Source organism: Schistocerca gregaria, chromosome 5, assembly GCF_023897955.1.
Source record: "Schistocerca gregaria isolate iqSchGreg1 chromosome 5, iqSchGreg1.2, whole genome shotgun sequence".
NCBI classification, from domain to species: Eukaryota; Metazoa; Arthropoda; class Insecta; order Orthoptera; family Acrididae; genus Schistocerca; species Schistocerca gregaria.
The window spans coordinates 59,216,998-59,231,642 of NC_064924.1; positions in this window are offsets into that span (position 1 = coordinate 59,216,998).

Genomic DNA, 14,645 nt, shown 5'->3' on the forward strand with positions numbered 1-14,645 from the left:
CTTAAGGTTTTATTTGTAACATATTCAGTTTGCGACTGATACTGTTTTCTTTCCTTCGACTTGTAAAAAGATTAGAAGGATTCAGAAGGGTATGTAGGATAACGTATCTGTAACAGAGAACAATAATAACAAACTGAGGTAAAATGAGGGTACTGGAAGGTCAGTTGAATAATAATGGTATATGGAATGAAAAATTGCCACTCGGAAAGGTTGCGCCCTATTTAGTAATGCTCCTTTGCTTTAGTTTATATCAGATGGACGAACCTTATTCTGTCTATGTCGTAAATGAATGCAGCAGTTCAGTATTTACAGCTTAATTCACAAAACTAAAAAGATGGAAACATTCCCACTGAAGACATAGAAAACAAAGAGCTAACAATGAAACGTATCGTAAATATTTATCAGGTATATTCAACAATTAATGAGGAAGATGATTATAATGAACTTTATTTCAAGGAGACTACAATTGATTCTACAATGTATAGTGTCTATTCTATATTGCTAAGGAAATAGCTGCAAGCAACAAAAAGAGACCAAAGGAATATAGTTACGGTTCGTCCGTCATATCAGCACTTTCTGACTTGTCGTTCACACTGTCAGATCAGCAAAAGCATCAGTATCACCCACTTTATGGTAATTGCAAGCAAGTTTGAGATATTGAGAAATGGCAAAGACTATTTAAATTGAAATGATAATATGTGCTTACAGAAAAACTGCAGTTCCAGTGAAGTAGGAAATGTCCCTGCAGATTGTTATTGAATCTGTCTCTGAGTCACTTGAATGCCATGTCTGTGAAAGGTCTCTCAGAAGCGTATGGTGTCTTTTTCTTACAGAAAGTTGCAAACGCTGCTTCTGGTGGATCAACATGGAAAGGAAGTCGATCAGTTGCTTCATCGTAGCCGTGCTGCTGGTTGCTGTTGTAATGCCTTCAACTGCGGTGAGGAATTATTACTATTACAATAATTTAATCCTCCCATTAAAACACTGCAAATAGTCCTCTTAATACACAGAATATCTTTAATACTTCCCAACACATGCGAAATGAGATGAAACGAGGGGCTTAACGTTTAGTCGACCCGAGTCTCTGGAGAGCCGGTCGGGAATGATACGGAAGGAAATGGATCGTGTACTTTTGAAAGGAGACAACCTCGGCACAGTTTTTGCTACTTAGGAAAAAGCAGAAACACTGAAAATAAGGGTGACTGGAATGAACTTGTATTCTGGGACATGACTGTTCGCAGCACTGCCTGAACATCTAGATTTTGGTTGCGTGACTTCCCATTATCTTTTACTACAAATTCCTGGAAGATTCATTTAACAGTGCACGGGGGATTTTCTTCTTCATCTTCCTCCAGTCTGTGCGGGTGCTAGATCTCTAATGATAGTGAGGCCAAACGGACGTTCGACATTTATCGTTCTTCCATCCTTCCACATTCCCTGGTCTTGCAGCTCTCCCTGCTTCACTAACCTATGCGAATATCTAAAGTACTTGTTTTCGATGCAGCACCGGGCATAGATGCAGAATTATATGTTCGGATGCCACAGCCTTCTAAGGGCAATGTGGGTCTGGCGATGAAGAAAAAATAGGACCTTACTGTGGAGTCAGTCAGAAAGTGTTCTTCATTCCAGAATAGCTAACATCACGCGGCATCAGAGTCAACGCAAAGTGTTTGTGTTGACGATGGTGACCCGCGTTGCTGTAAACATTTAACCACCAGGCCAATGAATATATGTGGATGCTCGCGCCCGATGGGCGAAACTATCAAATAAATGAAATAATACGTAACCTCTTGCGGGTAACGACACGTTAACTACAACGCTCGCTGTGTTTCCTGCTGGTAATACACGTATTTACCATGGAAATGTTGTAGCTGAGAATATAGGATGCAGAGACATCACCTGACATAAAAAAGTGAAGCACTTAGGAGTGGAAACGAAAGAAACACCACGGGTTGTTAGAGTAATTGATGTTAATTCAATGATTACAGGACTGAGATAAATTGATAATGAAATTCGCAGTATGATCTCACATGTCGGTATAATGTTGTACCCCTCTCATCTTGATTAAGGTGTCGTAAAGTCATTTTATCCTTTCCTGAGCCACAATGGTCTAAAACTGTCGTAACTTATGCTTGACGTCTTGGACATTGACCACTGTGAAGTTGATATCAGAGCTGGTCTGATACATACATCCTACCGGGGACAGATCTGGGGAACTTGCTGGCCACGAAAGTACCTCAGCATCACGCATGCAGTTTGTAGAGACACATGCAGTGTGTGGACGAGCATCGCTCCGTAGCATGGGCGGTAACGCATGAGGACGTACGATGTTCTTAACGTACTGTTGTGCCGTTGAGAATTCTCACAATCACTATCAGCTGTGACCTGAAGTCATAGCCGATGCCTCCCAACAGAATGACCCCAAGTGTAACGCCGATGTGCCTCTCCAAAACATTGGATGACAGGGATCACTCTCCAGGTCGCCCACAAAGGTCATCCTTAGTAGTGCTTTTATTATGTATGGCATCAAGTATATACTACTTAGATTGAACTGCAATGGTGTTCATAGTACTACAGTATACGTAAAGTACACATAAAATAAATTACATTCTTGGGAAAGTCTTAGATTAAGTCGATAAGACAATATTATCCATGTGAATAGAATACATTTAAAAAGAACAATTGGATGAATTACACATAGAAGAATAAAGATAATTTTCATAAATAGAATAGATATTCTAAGTTTAAGATTGTAATAGTTAGGAAAGTTCTTTAAATATTTGGAAAAAACGCTTATAGGTTGATATCAAAAGTTTCCATCCAGGAGAGTGCATCCTCAGAGACCTCATTTATACTGGACGGAGTTCCAACATATTCCCGCAGAGGACATGTGGTCTTTGTGGTGTACTGTTTGTTGCTGATGTCCGTGGTCACACTTGGCACTTTAGGCGATTCCTTAGTAGCACTTCTAGTGCTGATATCGTTCGTGCTCGGTGCTTGTGCGATTTAGGGTGGTCCACAATCTAGGTAAGTGGCATCCAGATGGGCCTGGTATAGGATCGATAATGAAACCTCCACGCTGCGAGTCACTAATCTCGCCTTGCTGTTTCTGGCTGGATTCCTTCAGAAGTGAGGCCTTTGCCAAGTCTCCAGGAGGGATTCCTAGACTAAAGTAGTTGCCTCTGAGTGGCATGACAGTCGTGGTGTAGTGAAAGCTCGGGATTTCTGGAGCATTTCTCCCATTCTCTTTTCAACGCAGATCGACCTCGTATCTTCGTTGCTTGGTATTAGGCAGAACACATTCTGGGGTGTGGATTTTATTGTGCCACATATACTTCTCATGACCAGTTTCTGCTGTGTAGAAACCATGACTGTATGAGGACTATTCAACTATAGTGGGCAACAGTACTCACCGACCGAATACACAAGTGATGGGGAAGTTGTTTTCAGAATTGACGCTTTATCTCCCCAACTTGCCCCAGAGAGTTTGTGTAATATTTTGTTTCTGGTTCTAATTTTGTGACTGTATCAGTTCGGTGTTTTCTGTATGTTAGTGAGCGATCCAGGGTCACGCCAAGGTATTTTGGGAACGGTTTATATGACGGCAACTGATTTCTGAAAGTAGTTCGCAGTTTATATCCAGCATGCCTGTTACTCGGATGGAAGGTGGAAGATTGAGTTGTGTTTTCATTTACTTTGAGTCGCCAAACATAAAAAAATCACCTACAGTTATCAAATCCAGAGTCAGATCCTTTCTGAATTATTAAACTCAGTAGACCGCGTCACGAAAGCTATTTCATCAGGATGGATGAATGTTCTTGCTTTCGTGTTTGGCAACTCGGAAACAGATAGACTGAAAGGTAGCAGGTTAATACGGATCCTTGAGGTACTGCGTCACTTAAATTTTGCACCTCCCATACTTGAACACTTAGATGAACTTGGAATTTCTGTTGTGCAGCTTGTTATTGAGTAGTTGTGCAATTCTTTTACATGGAATTGTTAAGAATTTTAGAAGTTCGCCTTTCTGCCACACTGTATCGTATGCTGATATTAAGTCAGTAAGTACGGCCATTCTTTTCTTCTGATCATCGGAGCCCCTCTCTATGTAAGTTGTCAATCACAGCATTTGATAGCTGCAGTTCTGGCCTTGTCTAATGCCAATCGGTTCTAGGGATATGTGTTTCATGATAATTGGTGATGTCCTATTGTAGAGTACTCTCTCCAGTCGGAAGGCAGCAGATCTATATCCTTCGGGACTGTTGGCAGATTTTGGCCATTTCTTCAGGATGGTAAGCATCTTTATTCTCTTGTTGTTACGACAGCATCGTTAAACAGTGCAGCTAGCCGCTGCACTACACCTTGACCTAAGGATCTCAGGATGTATGCCATCAAAACCAGCAGCTTTACAAGGTTTGAAGGTGTCTAAGGCTGCAGCATCTTCGGCTGTAGAGACTTTGTGTGCAAATTGGGATGGCTGTGCTTGAGAAATTTTAGATTCTAGCTTCTTGATCACTCCTTGACTTTCTGTTTGTTGTTGTTTCTTGTCGTTCTTGTTACACTGACAATCCTAGCCTCTATTCCGTTAAGATTTGACTGGTAAGGTGTTGTTAGCTCTTGTGGCACTAGCAGCTTCCTTATACATTCCATGCTTTCTTGCCTGAGTGTTGAAAAGACATGTTTTCTGTTAGATCCCTCAGTCTATTTTGCCTAACTAAGTCTAGAGCAGAGATCAGCTCATGCGCTACCTCGATATCTTGAGTCGTCTGAAGTTCTTCATACAACTGCTGGCATCTAGCACTCCATCCGGGGATGTAGTTCTCCAAATAGCCCCTTGGAATATGCTTTCTGGCAATGGAATGAATTAGGGATAATAAAGTGGATAATACAGCCAACCTCTTCAGGGAACTTTTCTCACTTGTTCCCTTGTGGATTTGGTACAGACCTGACTATTGGGATTTGGAGTCCAACATTCACCATAACAGGTCTGTAGTAGCTTCACAGAAAATCACTGCGCACCTTCCTGCTGCTCTGCAGCGGTATTTCTTTGTTGTGAGTGATAATAAAACACAGGTCTGGATTGCTTTTTTGAGCCCATCTAGGTGAGTGGAGTGTCCATTTGTCCTTCCCGTCGAATAATAAGAAAAGACGTTCCATTTCAGCCCATTCCGATACCTTCATGTGATCTTCATCCGTGGTTCTGTAGCCTCATTGTGTGTTACGGCAGTTGAAGTCTCCAGTTACTGCTACCAGGAGTTGGATATTTTGACCACCTTCTTTTACCCGCGATTGTGCTGGTGTCTTGTGGATGTTCACTCCCTGTGTTGGCGACTTTCAGCCTGATGGTGTAGATGCTATTTTCTGTTTTTGTTTGGGCATCTGCTATATTCGTCACTCTTGATGGATGTTGCAGATACATAGCTTGAGCGATATGTGGCAGCAACTAACATATAGCCAGATATCTCACAGGTGGAATGAAGCTTGATTTCATCTGAGCGGTGAGTTTCCTATAGCAAAATGATATCCACCTCATTTTCAGTTGATATTTGAGTCAGATTATCACTTTTTGCTCCTGTTATTCGTTCTATAGTTGTAAGAGTCGGAGGATATTCCTCAAGTCCTTTGTCAAGTATTTTTGGGGAGAACTGTTTCGGTTCACTGCTATGTTTCTTCTAAGGCTAGTAGTTATGAATCGCCAGAGGTCTAGCAGACTGCATCTGTAGCCTATTCAGCCAAAACTTAGTTACGTTGCCCGGTGTACGACACTGGGAGGCAAGTCTACTACTGTACCCCTCTTTTGATGTTAATTGCAGCCTACGAATGGATCGGCCACTCCGTAGTTCTACTGGTGACAGTCTCCGATCAGTGATGTCGGATGACACGGAATGTTTACTGGGAACCCATTACTTGCTCTCAGATGGTAGGTGCAGAAGAGATGTTACGATGTGCTTCGTCCACTCATCGGCGGCCCTCCTTTCGGTGGTCAGACGAGGTCGACAGTAACACTGATGACGGCTACGCCTGCCCCCACATTCTCATGGAGTCCAATATCGGGCCACTGTTACATTAAAATGTCCCGCAAACCTGGACATTACAGTATTCGACCAATCAGCAAAGTGGAGACCCACAATGAGGCCACGTTCAAACTACTAGTAGCTGATAATGCTGTTTCACCCAACTACATGGTATCTGGGTGTCCTTCAGAGTGAGCTCTCAGTATCAGACGCTGTCCGCGCCCCTTCTAACCCTTTCATGACTGGTAACAACACTACACACGAACATCAGTAATGCGCACTGTTGGCCGTTATATTTATAACGGAGAACTGCAACTCTGTTCATTTACATACTTGGCGATTGTGTCTATAAGTACAAAGTTTGATTGACAATCCGACTATTTCTCTAGGTGCTTCACTTTTTTGTCAGGCACTGTAAAATATAAACGAGTTACTATTCGTCACTGATTCCCTCACGTGCATAATGCTTGACTGATATGTGACATGTAGCACTATTGCTGTTGTTTTCGTTATCAGGTTTTTGAACACATTACTGCACTTTTTTCCGACAAGTGAGTCTAGCATTTGAACACATTTTTAGTATCCCCTTGTCAAGCAAAAAAAAAATGTAAGACGCCATTTTTGAGACTTACGTACGACTCTCTGATTTTCCATTCCTCAAACAAACTGAGCGACACCACTGAGTAGCAGGAAACATAGTACCAACTTGTGACACCAGCTGGCATCGACTGCTGTACGATTCAGCATTCCTCAAAACCACTCTAATAAGGGGGGTAGGACGTCATACGGACCGACTTGGAGCAGAAGAGGCACCACAGTACATTTTAATTTCCACTGTCTATACTTTTACAAATAAATTCATAAAACTTTGCCAGCATGACCAGAAAGGATTCTGGATTCATACTCATAGCAGTAGAAGTTCAAAAAAGTAACAAAATAAATTTTGTAATATGTGAAATTTCATCATTTTTCACTTACTATTGGCTGCATTTGTTGCTATAGATACAAATCTATTAAAAACTGTGGTAAAAATTGAGATAATTAACTACAAAATTTGAGTTCATTTCTAAACATGAAGTTTAAAATGTAGCAGCTCATTCAGTTTTTCATAAATTAAATAAATTCTAGAGTTTCATACACCCTTAAGTATGGTTTGCATGCTGTGCAAAATTCATCGAAGAATCTCTCTTACTTATGAAGAAAAGTGTACCTATAGCAACAAATGTAACCAATAGTAAGTGAAATAATGATGAAATTTCACATGTTAAAAAAATTTATTTTGTTACTTTTTTGAACTTCCACTGCTATGAGTATGAATCCTGAATCATTTCTGGTCATGCTGGCAAAGTTTTATGAATTTATTTGTAAAAGTATAGACAGTGGAAATTAAAATGTCCTGTGGTGCCTCTCCTGCTCCAAGTCGGCGCGTCTGACGTCCTTCCCCCCCCCCCCCCCCCTTTAACGAGAGATAGCCACAACTCGTTTAAAATTAGACCAGGCAGGTACTGGAATACAGTTTGAATGTAATGTAACAGAAATAATGATAAAAAGTACATCTTCAGCTACACTCCTGTAACATTTTTATGGTGGTTGGTAGGTGGTCCTTAGTGTGCCACTATCGCTGTACATTCGCCGTCCGCCCTCCCGCCATTTCTCTTTCCCGTTCCTTAATAGCGCACTGTTTTGACCATGACGATTATTTCAAGAGCAATAGGTGAAAGGAAGAAAGAAAATGGTTGACTCCTTTTGTAGTGTCCGGTTTCTTAAATTTTATAGTAAACCTCTCTGAGTGAGGCACAATGCTTCTGTTTTAACGTCATTTGCGCGAGGTTCTTCGTGACATTCTCGCTCTAACAAAACATGGAAGAAGGCTGTTTAGGTTTTTATGTTGGTAACGCCACGTAGCGCTCTGTATGAAAATCGCTGACTGATCTATGTGTAGTCTGTGGCTGGTTGGACTCATTCTTGGAATATTCGCTATTGTTGTGTTGGGCAGTTGGATGTGAACAGTGCGTAGCATCGCGTAGTTGGAGGTGAGCCGCCTGCAGTGGTGGATGTGGGGAGAGAGACGCCAGAGTTTTGAGCGGACGATCACAACGTACGTATGTCCGTCAGAAAAAGGAAATTTGTTTAATTGGATGTCACAAAATTATATATATATATATATATATATATATATATATATATATATATATATATATATATATATATATATAATGACTTTTCAACGCTATTAAGGTAAATACATTGTTTGTTCTCTATCAGAATCTTTCATTTGCTAACTACGTCTATCACTATTTAGTGCCTTCAGTAGTTAGAATCTTTTGTTTAGATGGCAGTATTGGCGCTCGCTGTATTGCAGTAGTTCGAGAGACGTAGATTTTTGTGAGGTAGTAAGTGATTCATGAAAGGTATAGGTTATTGTTAGTCAGGTCCATTCTTTTGTAGGGATTATTGAAAGTGAGATTGCGTTGCGCTAAAAATATTGTGTGTCAGTTTAGTGATGATCAGAATAAGTAAAGAGAAAACTGCCTAAGTACGCTGAGTTTTGCTCAGTTGTTTGAAAATCAAATAATGTAAGAGTTTTTCAAGCAGTGTTATTCTTAATTTTTCTAAGGCGACGTTTCAAACAAAACTGTGATGATACTAGCTGCTCTTCTCTTCTTTGGCAGGAAGGAAAATTGGGGTTTAATGTTCCATCGATAACGAGGACAGTTAGACATGGAGCATAAGACTGCACTGGGGAAGGATGGGGAAGGGCAACGGCTGTGACCTCTTGAAAGGAAACACTGCGACTTTCGGCGAAACGGTGAAAAGCTGGATCTGAATGGCTGTTAGGAGGTTTGAACACATGTCCTTCCAAAAGCTGTCGTTTGGATCAGGTCTTCATCCTCTAATAATCCTACCCCTAACTTTGCCAGACTAACTACACTCCTGGAAATTGAAATAAGAACACCGTGAATTCATTGTCCCAGGAAGGGGAAACTTTATTGACACATTCCTGGGGTCAGATACATCACATGATCACACTGACAGAACCACAGGCACATAGTCACAGGCAACAGAGCATGCACAATGTCGGCACTAGTACAGTGTGTATCCACCTTTCGCAGCAATGCAGGCTGCTATTCCCATATGGAGACGATCGTAGAGATGCTGGATGTAGTCCTGTGGAACGGCTTGCCATGCCATTTCCACCTGGCGCCTCAGTTGGACCAGCGTTCGTGCTGGACGCGCAGACCGCGTGAGACGACGCTTCATCCAGTCCCAAACATGCTCAATGGGGGACAGGTCCGGAGATCTTGCTGGCCAGGGTAGCTGACTTACACCTTCTAGAGCACGTTGGGTGGCACGGGATACATGCGGACGTGCATTGTCCTGTTGGAACAGCAAGTTCCCTTGCCGGTCTAGGAATGGTAGAACTATGGGTTCGATGACGGTTTGGATGTACCGTGCACTATTCAGTGTCCCCTCGACGATCACCAGAGGTGTACGGCCAGTGTAGGAGATCGCTCCCCACACCATGATGCCGGGTGTTGGCCCTGTGTGCCTCGGTCGTATGCAGTCCTGATTGTGGCGCTCACCTGCACTGCGCCAAACACGCATACGACCATCATTGGCACCAAGGCAGAAGCGACTCTCATCGCTGAAGACGACACGTCTCCATTCGTCCCTCCATTCACGCCTGTCGCGACACCACTGGAGGCGGGCTGCACGATGTTGGGGCGTGAGCGGAAGACGGCCTAACGGTGTGCGGGACTGTAGCCCAGCTTCATAGAGACGTTTGCGAATGGTCCTCGCCGATACCGCAGGAGCAACAGTGTCCCTAATTTGCTGGGAAGTGGCGGTGCGGTCCCCTACGGCACTGCGTAGGATCCTACGGTCTTGGCGTGCATCCGTGCGTCGCTGCGGTCCGGTCCCAGGTCGACGGGCACGTGCACCTTCCGCCGACCACTGGGGACAACATCGATGTACTGTGGAGACCTCACGCCCCACGTGTTGAGCAATTCGGCGGTACGTCCACCCGGCCTCCCGCATGCCCACTATACGCCCTAGCTCAAAGTCCGTCAACTGCACATACGGTTCACGTCCACGCTGTCGCGGCATGCTACCAGTGTTAAAGACTGCGATGGAGCTCCGTATGCCACGGCAAACTGGCTGACACTGACGGCGGCAGTGCACAAATGGTGCGCAGCTAGCGCCATTCGACGGCCAACACCGCGGTTCCTGGTGTGTCCGCTGTGCCGTGCGTGTGATCATTGCTTGTACAGCCCTCTCGCAGTGTCCGGAGCAAGTATGGTGGGTCTGACACACCGGTGTCAATGTGTTCTTTTTTCCATTTCCAGGAGTGTAGCATGTTGGTACAACGCAAGAGAGTACACGAGAAGTCACATTTGTGGTCCCTAAACATACCAGGCTAAGAGCATACAAACAAATGGTGTCACATCAAGATTACGTAAGGTTGTTGATATCACAGAGAAAAACTTGGTAATTGTGGGCACAGTACAATAATCAGTATTTTTTTACTCATACGTTACAAGACACTCCAGATAATCAAACAATATTAACTGCATTGGTAGAAGCAAACTCCACACAAAACATTGAAAGTTTTATGTTAACTGTACTGTACAAGCCGGCCGGTGTGACCGAGTGGTTCTAGGCTCATCAGTATGAGACCGCGCGACCCCTATGGTCACAGGTTGGAAATCTGCGTCGGGCATGGATGTGTGTTATGTCCTTAGGTTAGTTAGGTTTAAGTAGTTCTAAGTTCTAGGGGACTGATGACCTCAGATGTTAAGCCCCATAGTGCTCAGAGCCATTTGAACCATTTGTACTGTACAACTTAGGTCAGTCACTAGTCAGTTATTTCGATCTCTGCATTTCCGATGTGTCTCAAAGCGAGCTCCTAGAGCTCTTAAAGTATCGCAAAAACGTCTGTTAAATGGAGCAATTTTGTGTGCGATAGCGGTTCAGTGCTTCATAAATATACGTGTACTGTGGTGGAGTGTGTTATGAGTATTTTCTGCGCTAGCTTTCACCATGACGTCACTTCTGTTAATAAGACAAAGTGATATACAGCACATCTCTCGGTGGTCACATCTCACAGATATTGAGCTTTTTGTGTTTCACATTTTTAATTATTTTTCTTTTGGTGAAGTGCAACGTCCAAGTCGTCAGTGAGACAGGTTGCCGGTCGACCTTTTCTAACACTGATTTACGTTTCTTTTCTGTTGCAGGTGGCAGAGCAGTGCGAACCAAACGCTTGCGCATACACCTTATGCCAGACGAACACTAGGTGCATTTCCTATAGGGACAACGGAGAGTGCAAAGCGAAGTGTGTCCCTCTAACAAATTGTAACAATAACTCAAAGTCATCCTAAGAACAAAAGCAACGAGAAATAAAATGAAAATAATACAAATGTTCACAAATTAAAAAATAAATGTTTCTATGTCTTCTTTGTTTCCTGGGCTAGTGGTTCCTTTACAATAACTTTAATTTTAATTATTCACGAAATTTTAGTTACTTCTGGAATGCTTTTGGAAGACGAGACTGCACTACAAAATACGTTTACATGTAACGATCTGAGAGCAGATCGCCTTCACCTCAGAATCTGTGTCTCTTGCGATTATGGACTCGTGAGCATTCTGCCTCTTGCAGAAGTTTGTTATCGATTGCGTTATCCGCGTTCTTCTAAACAACCATTCAAAATTTCAAGCGTTTTCCTTCAAATCTTCCAAGCTCACATGGACTCCCCAGTTATGCTGCTGCTACAGTGCACTAGTGAATCGTGGGGCGAAGGATACGGCAACAGCTTAACAGCAACCTCAAGGTATGTGTTTGAAGCGACATTTCGTGATAACCTTGTGTTGTTTGTGGAAAGAGAACGCTGAAAAGTGGATTAACGTTTGATTATTTTGCTTAAGACTCTTGGAAATACGTGATGCTTTTCTTCCGTGTTAGTTAAAGACTGAAGTTCGTATGCCTGTAAGTCGTTTATAAGGATCTCTAATTGTGTTACGGAAGTCGTTACTGACTTAATTAAATAAGGCGCCATGTGTGGACGAGCATTCTTCTACCGGTAGGCGACAGTAGGATATTTTCATATGTGAGGTAACGTGTGAGAGCGTAGGATGTCTGTGACGTGCCGTTGTGTCGTCAGTATTCCAGCAGACACAACCAACTGTCACCTCAAGTCAGACTCGACAGCTCCTCACATCATAACACAAAGGGTAACATCGCTGTGCCTCTGCAAGACATAGGAAAAGTTCGACTCTCCCCAGGTCGCCACTATACTTACCGACTATGGTCATGTGAGATAGTAGAGAACCGTGGTTCATCGATGAACACAATCAGACGCCATTCATTGGCAGTCCATGCTTCCCATTCAAGGCACCACTCCAGTGGAAGACTGTACAAGAGAGACGCTCAGTAGCTCAGTACGGGCTTTTGTTGAAGTTTCGAGAACATACCTTCACCGAGGAGTCAAGCAGTATATTGCTCCCTCCTACGTATATCTCGCGAAGAGACCATGAGAGATTAGAGGCCACACAGAGGCATACCGACAATCTTTCTTTCCACGAACAATACGAGACTGGAATAGAAGGGAGAACCGATAAAGGTACTCAAGGTACCCTCCGCTACACACCGTCAGGTGGCTTGTGGAGTATGGATGTAGATGTAAATGTAGATGAATCGCAGCCGTTTATGTTGCGGTGCTAACAGCAGCACGCACGTGGCACTTCAACCACCTAGCCCATCTGCTGATAGCCTCTGACTAACGGTGCAAGAAGACGCACAATGTTGCAGGAAGTCCATTTCTTGTTGTCGGACGGCAGGCGTAGGTGTGAATGAGTTATGATGTGCTTGGTGCACTATGCACTGAACCTCTTTTGTGATCGTCACTCACAGAACTTTCGCATCGAATACGCCTGCCTTGACCTTCCCATGCAAACCAACACTGGCCCACCGTCACATCCGAATGCCGCACAGTTCTCTATATTAGACGATTCGACCAAGTGGCCAAATGGAGAGTCACAATGAGCCACCTTTCAAATTCTGTCAGATGCTGATAAGACGGTCTCCAACGACTACCCGCCATTTCCGTGTTCACAGTGATCTCAGAACATCTGACGCTATTCACGCCCCTTTTGTGCCCTACCTGGTGTGATAACAACACTAAACATGAACAAAACTAACTGTCTCTAGTGGCCATTCTTACTGTCACAGAGAACTACAATTCTGAACATCTACTGTACATAGCCACCGATGATGTGTACATGTACGAAGTTACATTGACGTTCAACTGTATCTTCTCGACGCTTCTATGATCGGTGGGTTTTTAGATTACAAAAAAGGTTTTGGCAAACGTCTTCCATCTGCGTGGCGATAAAGTGAATTTACTATCTGAAATAGTACGAGTCAGGCAACCAAACAATAATAGCGAAAACATAATAACTTTTGTATTCCTTAACGATACTTTCCAGAAGCACCACACAATGGAATACCTAGTACAATGTAGCTCAAGTGGCTACAGAACGAAAAGAAAAAAAAGTCCTGTCACTTGCCGCTTTCAGTGGCACTTGGAATATGAGGTATTGGGTTGGGTTGTTTGGGGGAAGAGACCAAACAGCGAGGTCATCCGTCTCATTGGATTATGGAAGGACGGTGAAGGAAGTCGGCTGTGTCCTTTCAAAGGAATCATCCCGGCATTTGCCTGAAGCGATTTGAGGAAAACACGCAAAACCTAAATCAAGATTTTCGGACATAGTACTGAACCGTCGCCCTCCCTAATGCGAGTCCAGTGTGCTAGCCACTGCGCCACCTCGCTCAGTAATATGATGTGCCATCACTCCACTAATGAAAGTGGTAAAACTATGTGACAAAATTATTGTTGAATGTATATTACCTCGTTGCTTCCTTATAAAATGTTGAACAGGTAGTGTCGCTTTCATATCCTTATGCCTGAAACAGTTAACCGAGTACAGGCTGCGACGAACATTTCGTGACAAGCGCTCTGGCATATTGTTTCCCCCAGTGATGTCGATCCAGCGGCATTATTGGAGTTTAAAAGTTATACTGGGAAACTATTACCATGTTCAATCTTTGAGCTGTTAAGTGGACGGGCTCCATTGACACCCTGTCTATACAGATACGACTAAAAATGTTAACACTGCGATTAAACTTATATCAGGGAGAATACTCACACTTCCTTTCTCTCTCTCTGCTAAACATTAAAAGTTAAGCGCAACGGACTATATGATATACTACCCATATAAATTGTTCATCCCCAAAGTTCGCCTCACGAAGTCTATATTTTACAACTGTGCTCACAACTAAATGCATGTCTGGTGTTTACAGTTGTTAGTTCGAGATTCTTCTCTGACGTCACTTTAACGCCAGGAATAAAAATCGGTTTCGGAACTTTTTGGGCGAACTGTGTAAATCTACATTTCGAATTTCTGTATATAACGGAAACAATACTTATTAACAATACACAAATGACAGTCAAACGAAAGTCACATCGAGTAAAGGGCAATACAGATACACATGTCTCAAAATTTTACCATTCTACGGAACACTACAATATTTGCATGGTTAAAATAAACTCGTAAAGTACAACAGATACGTTCAAC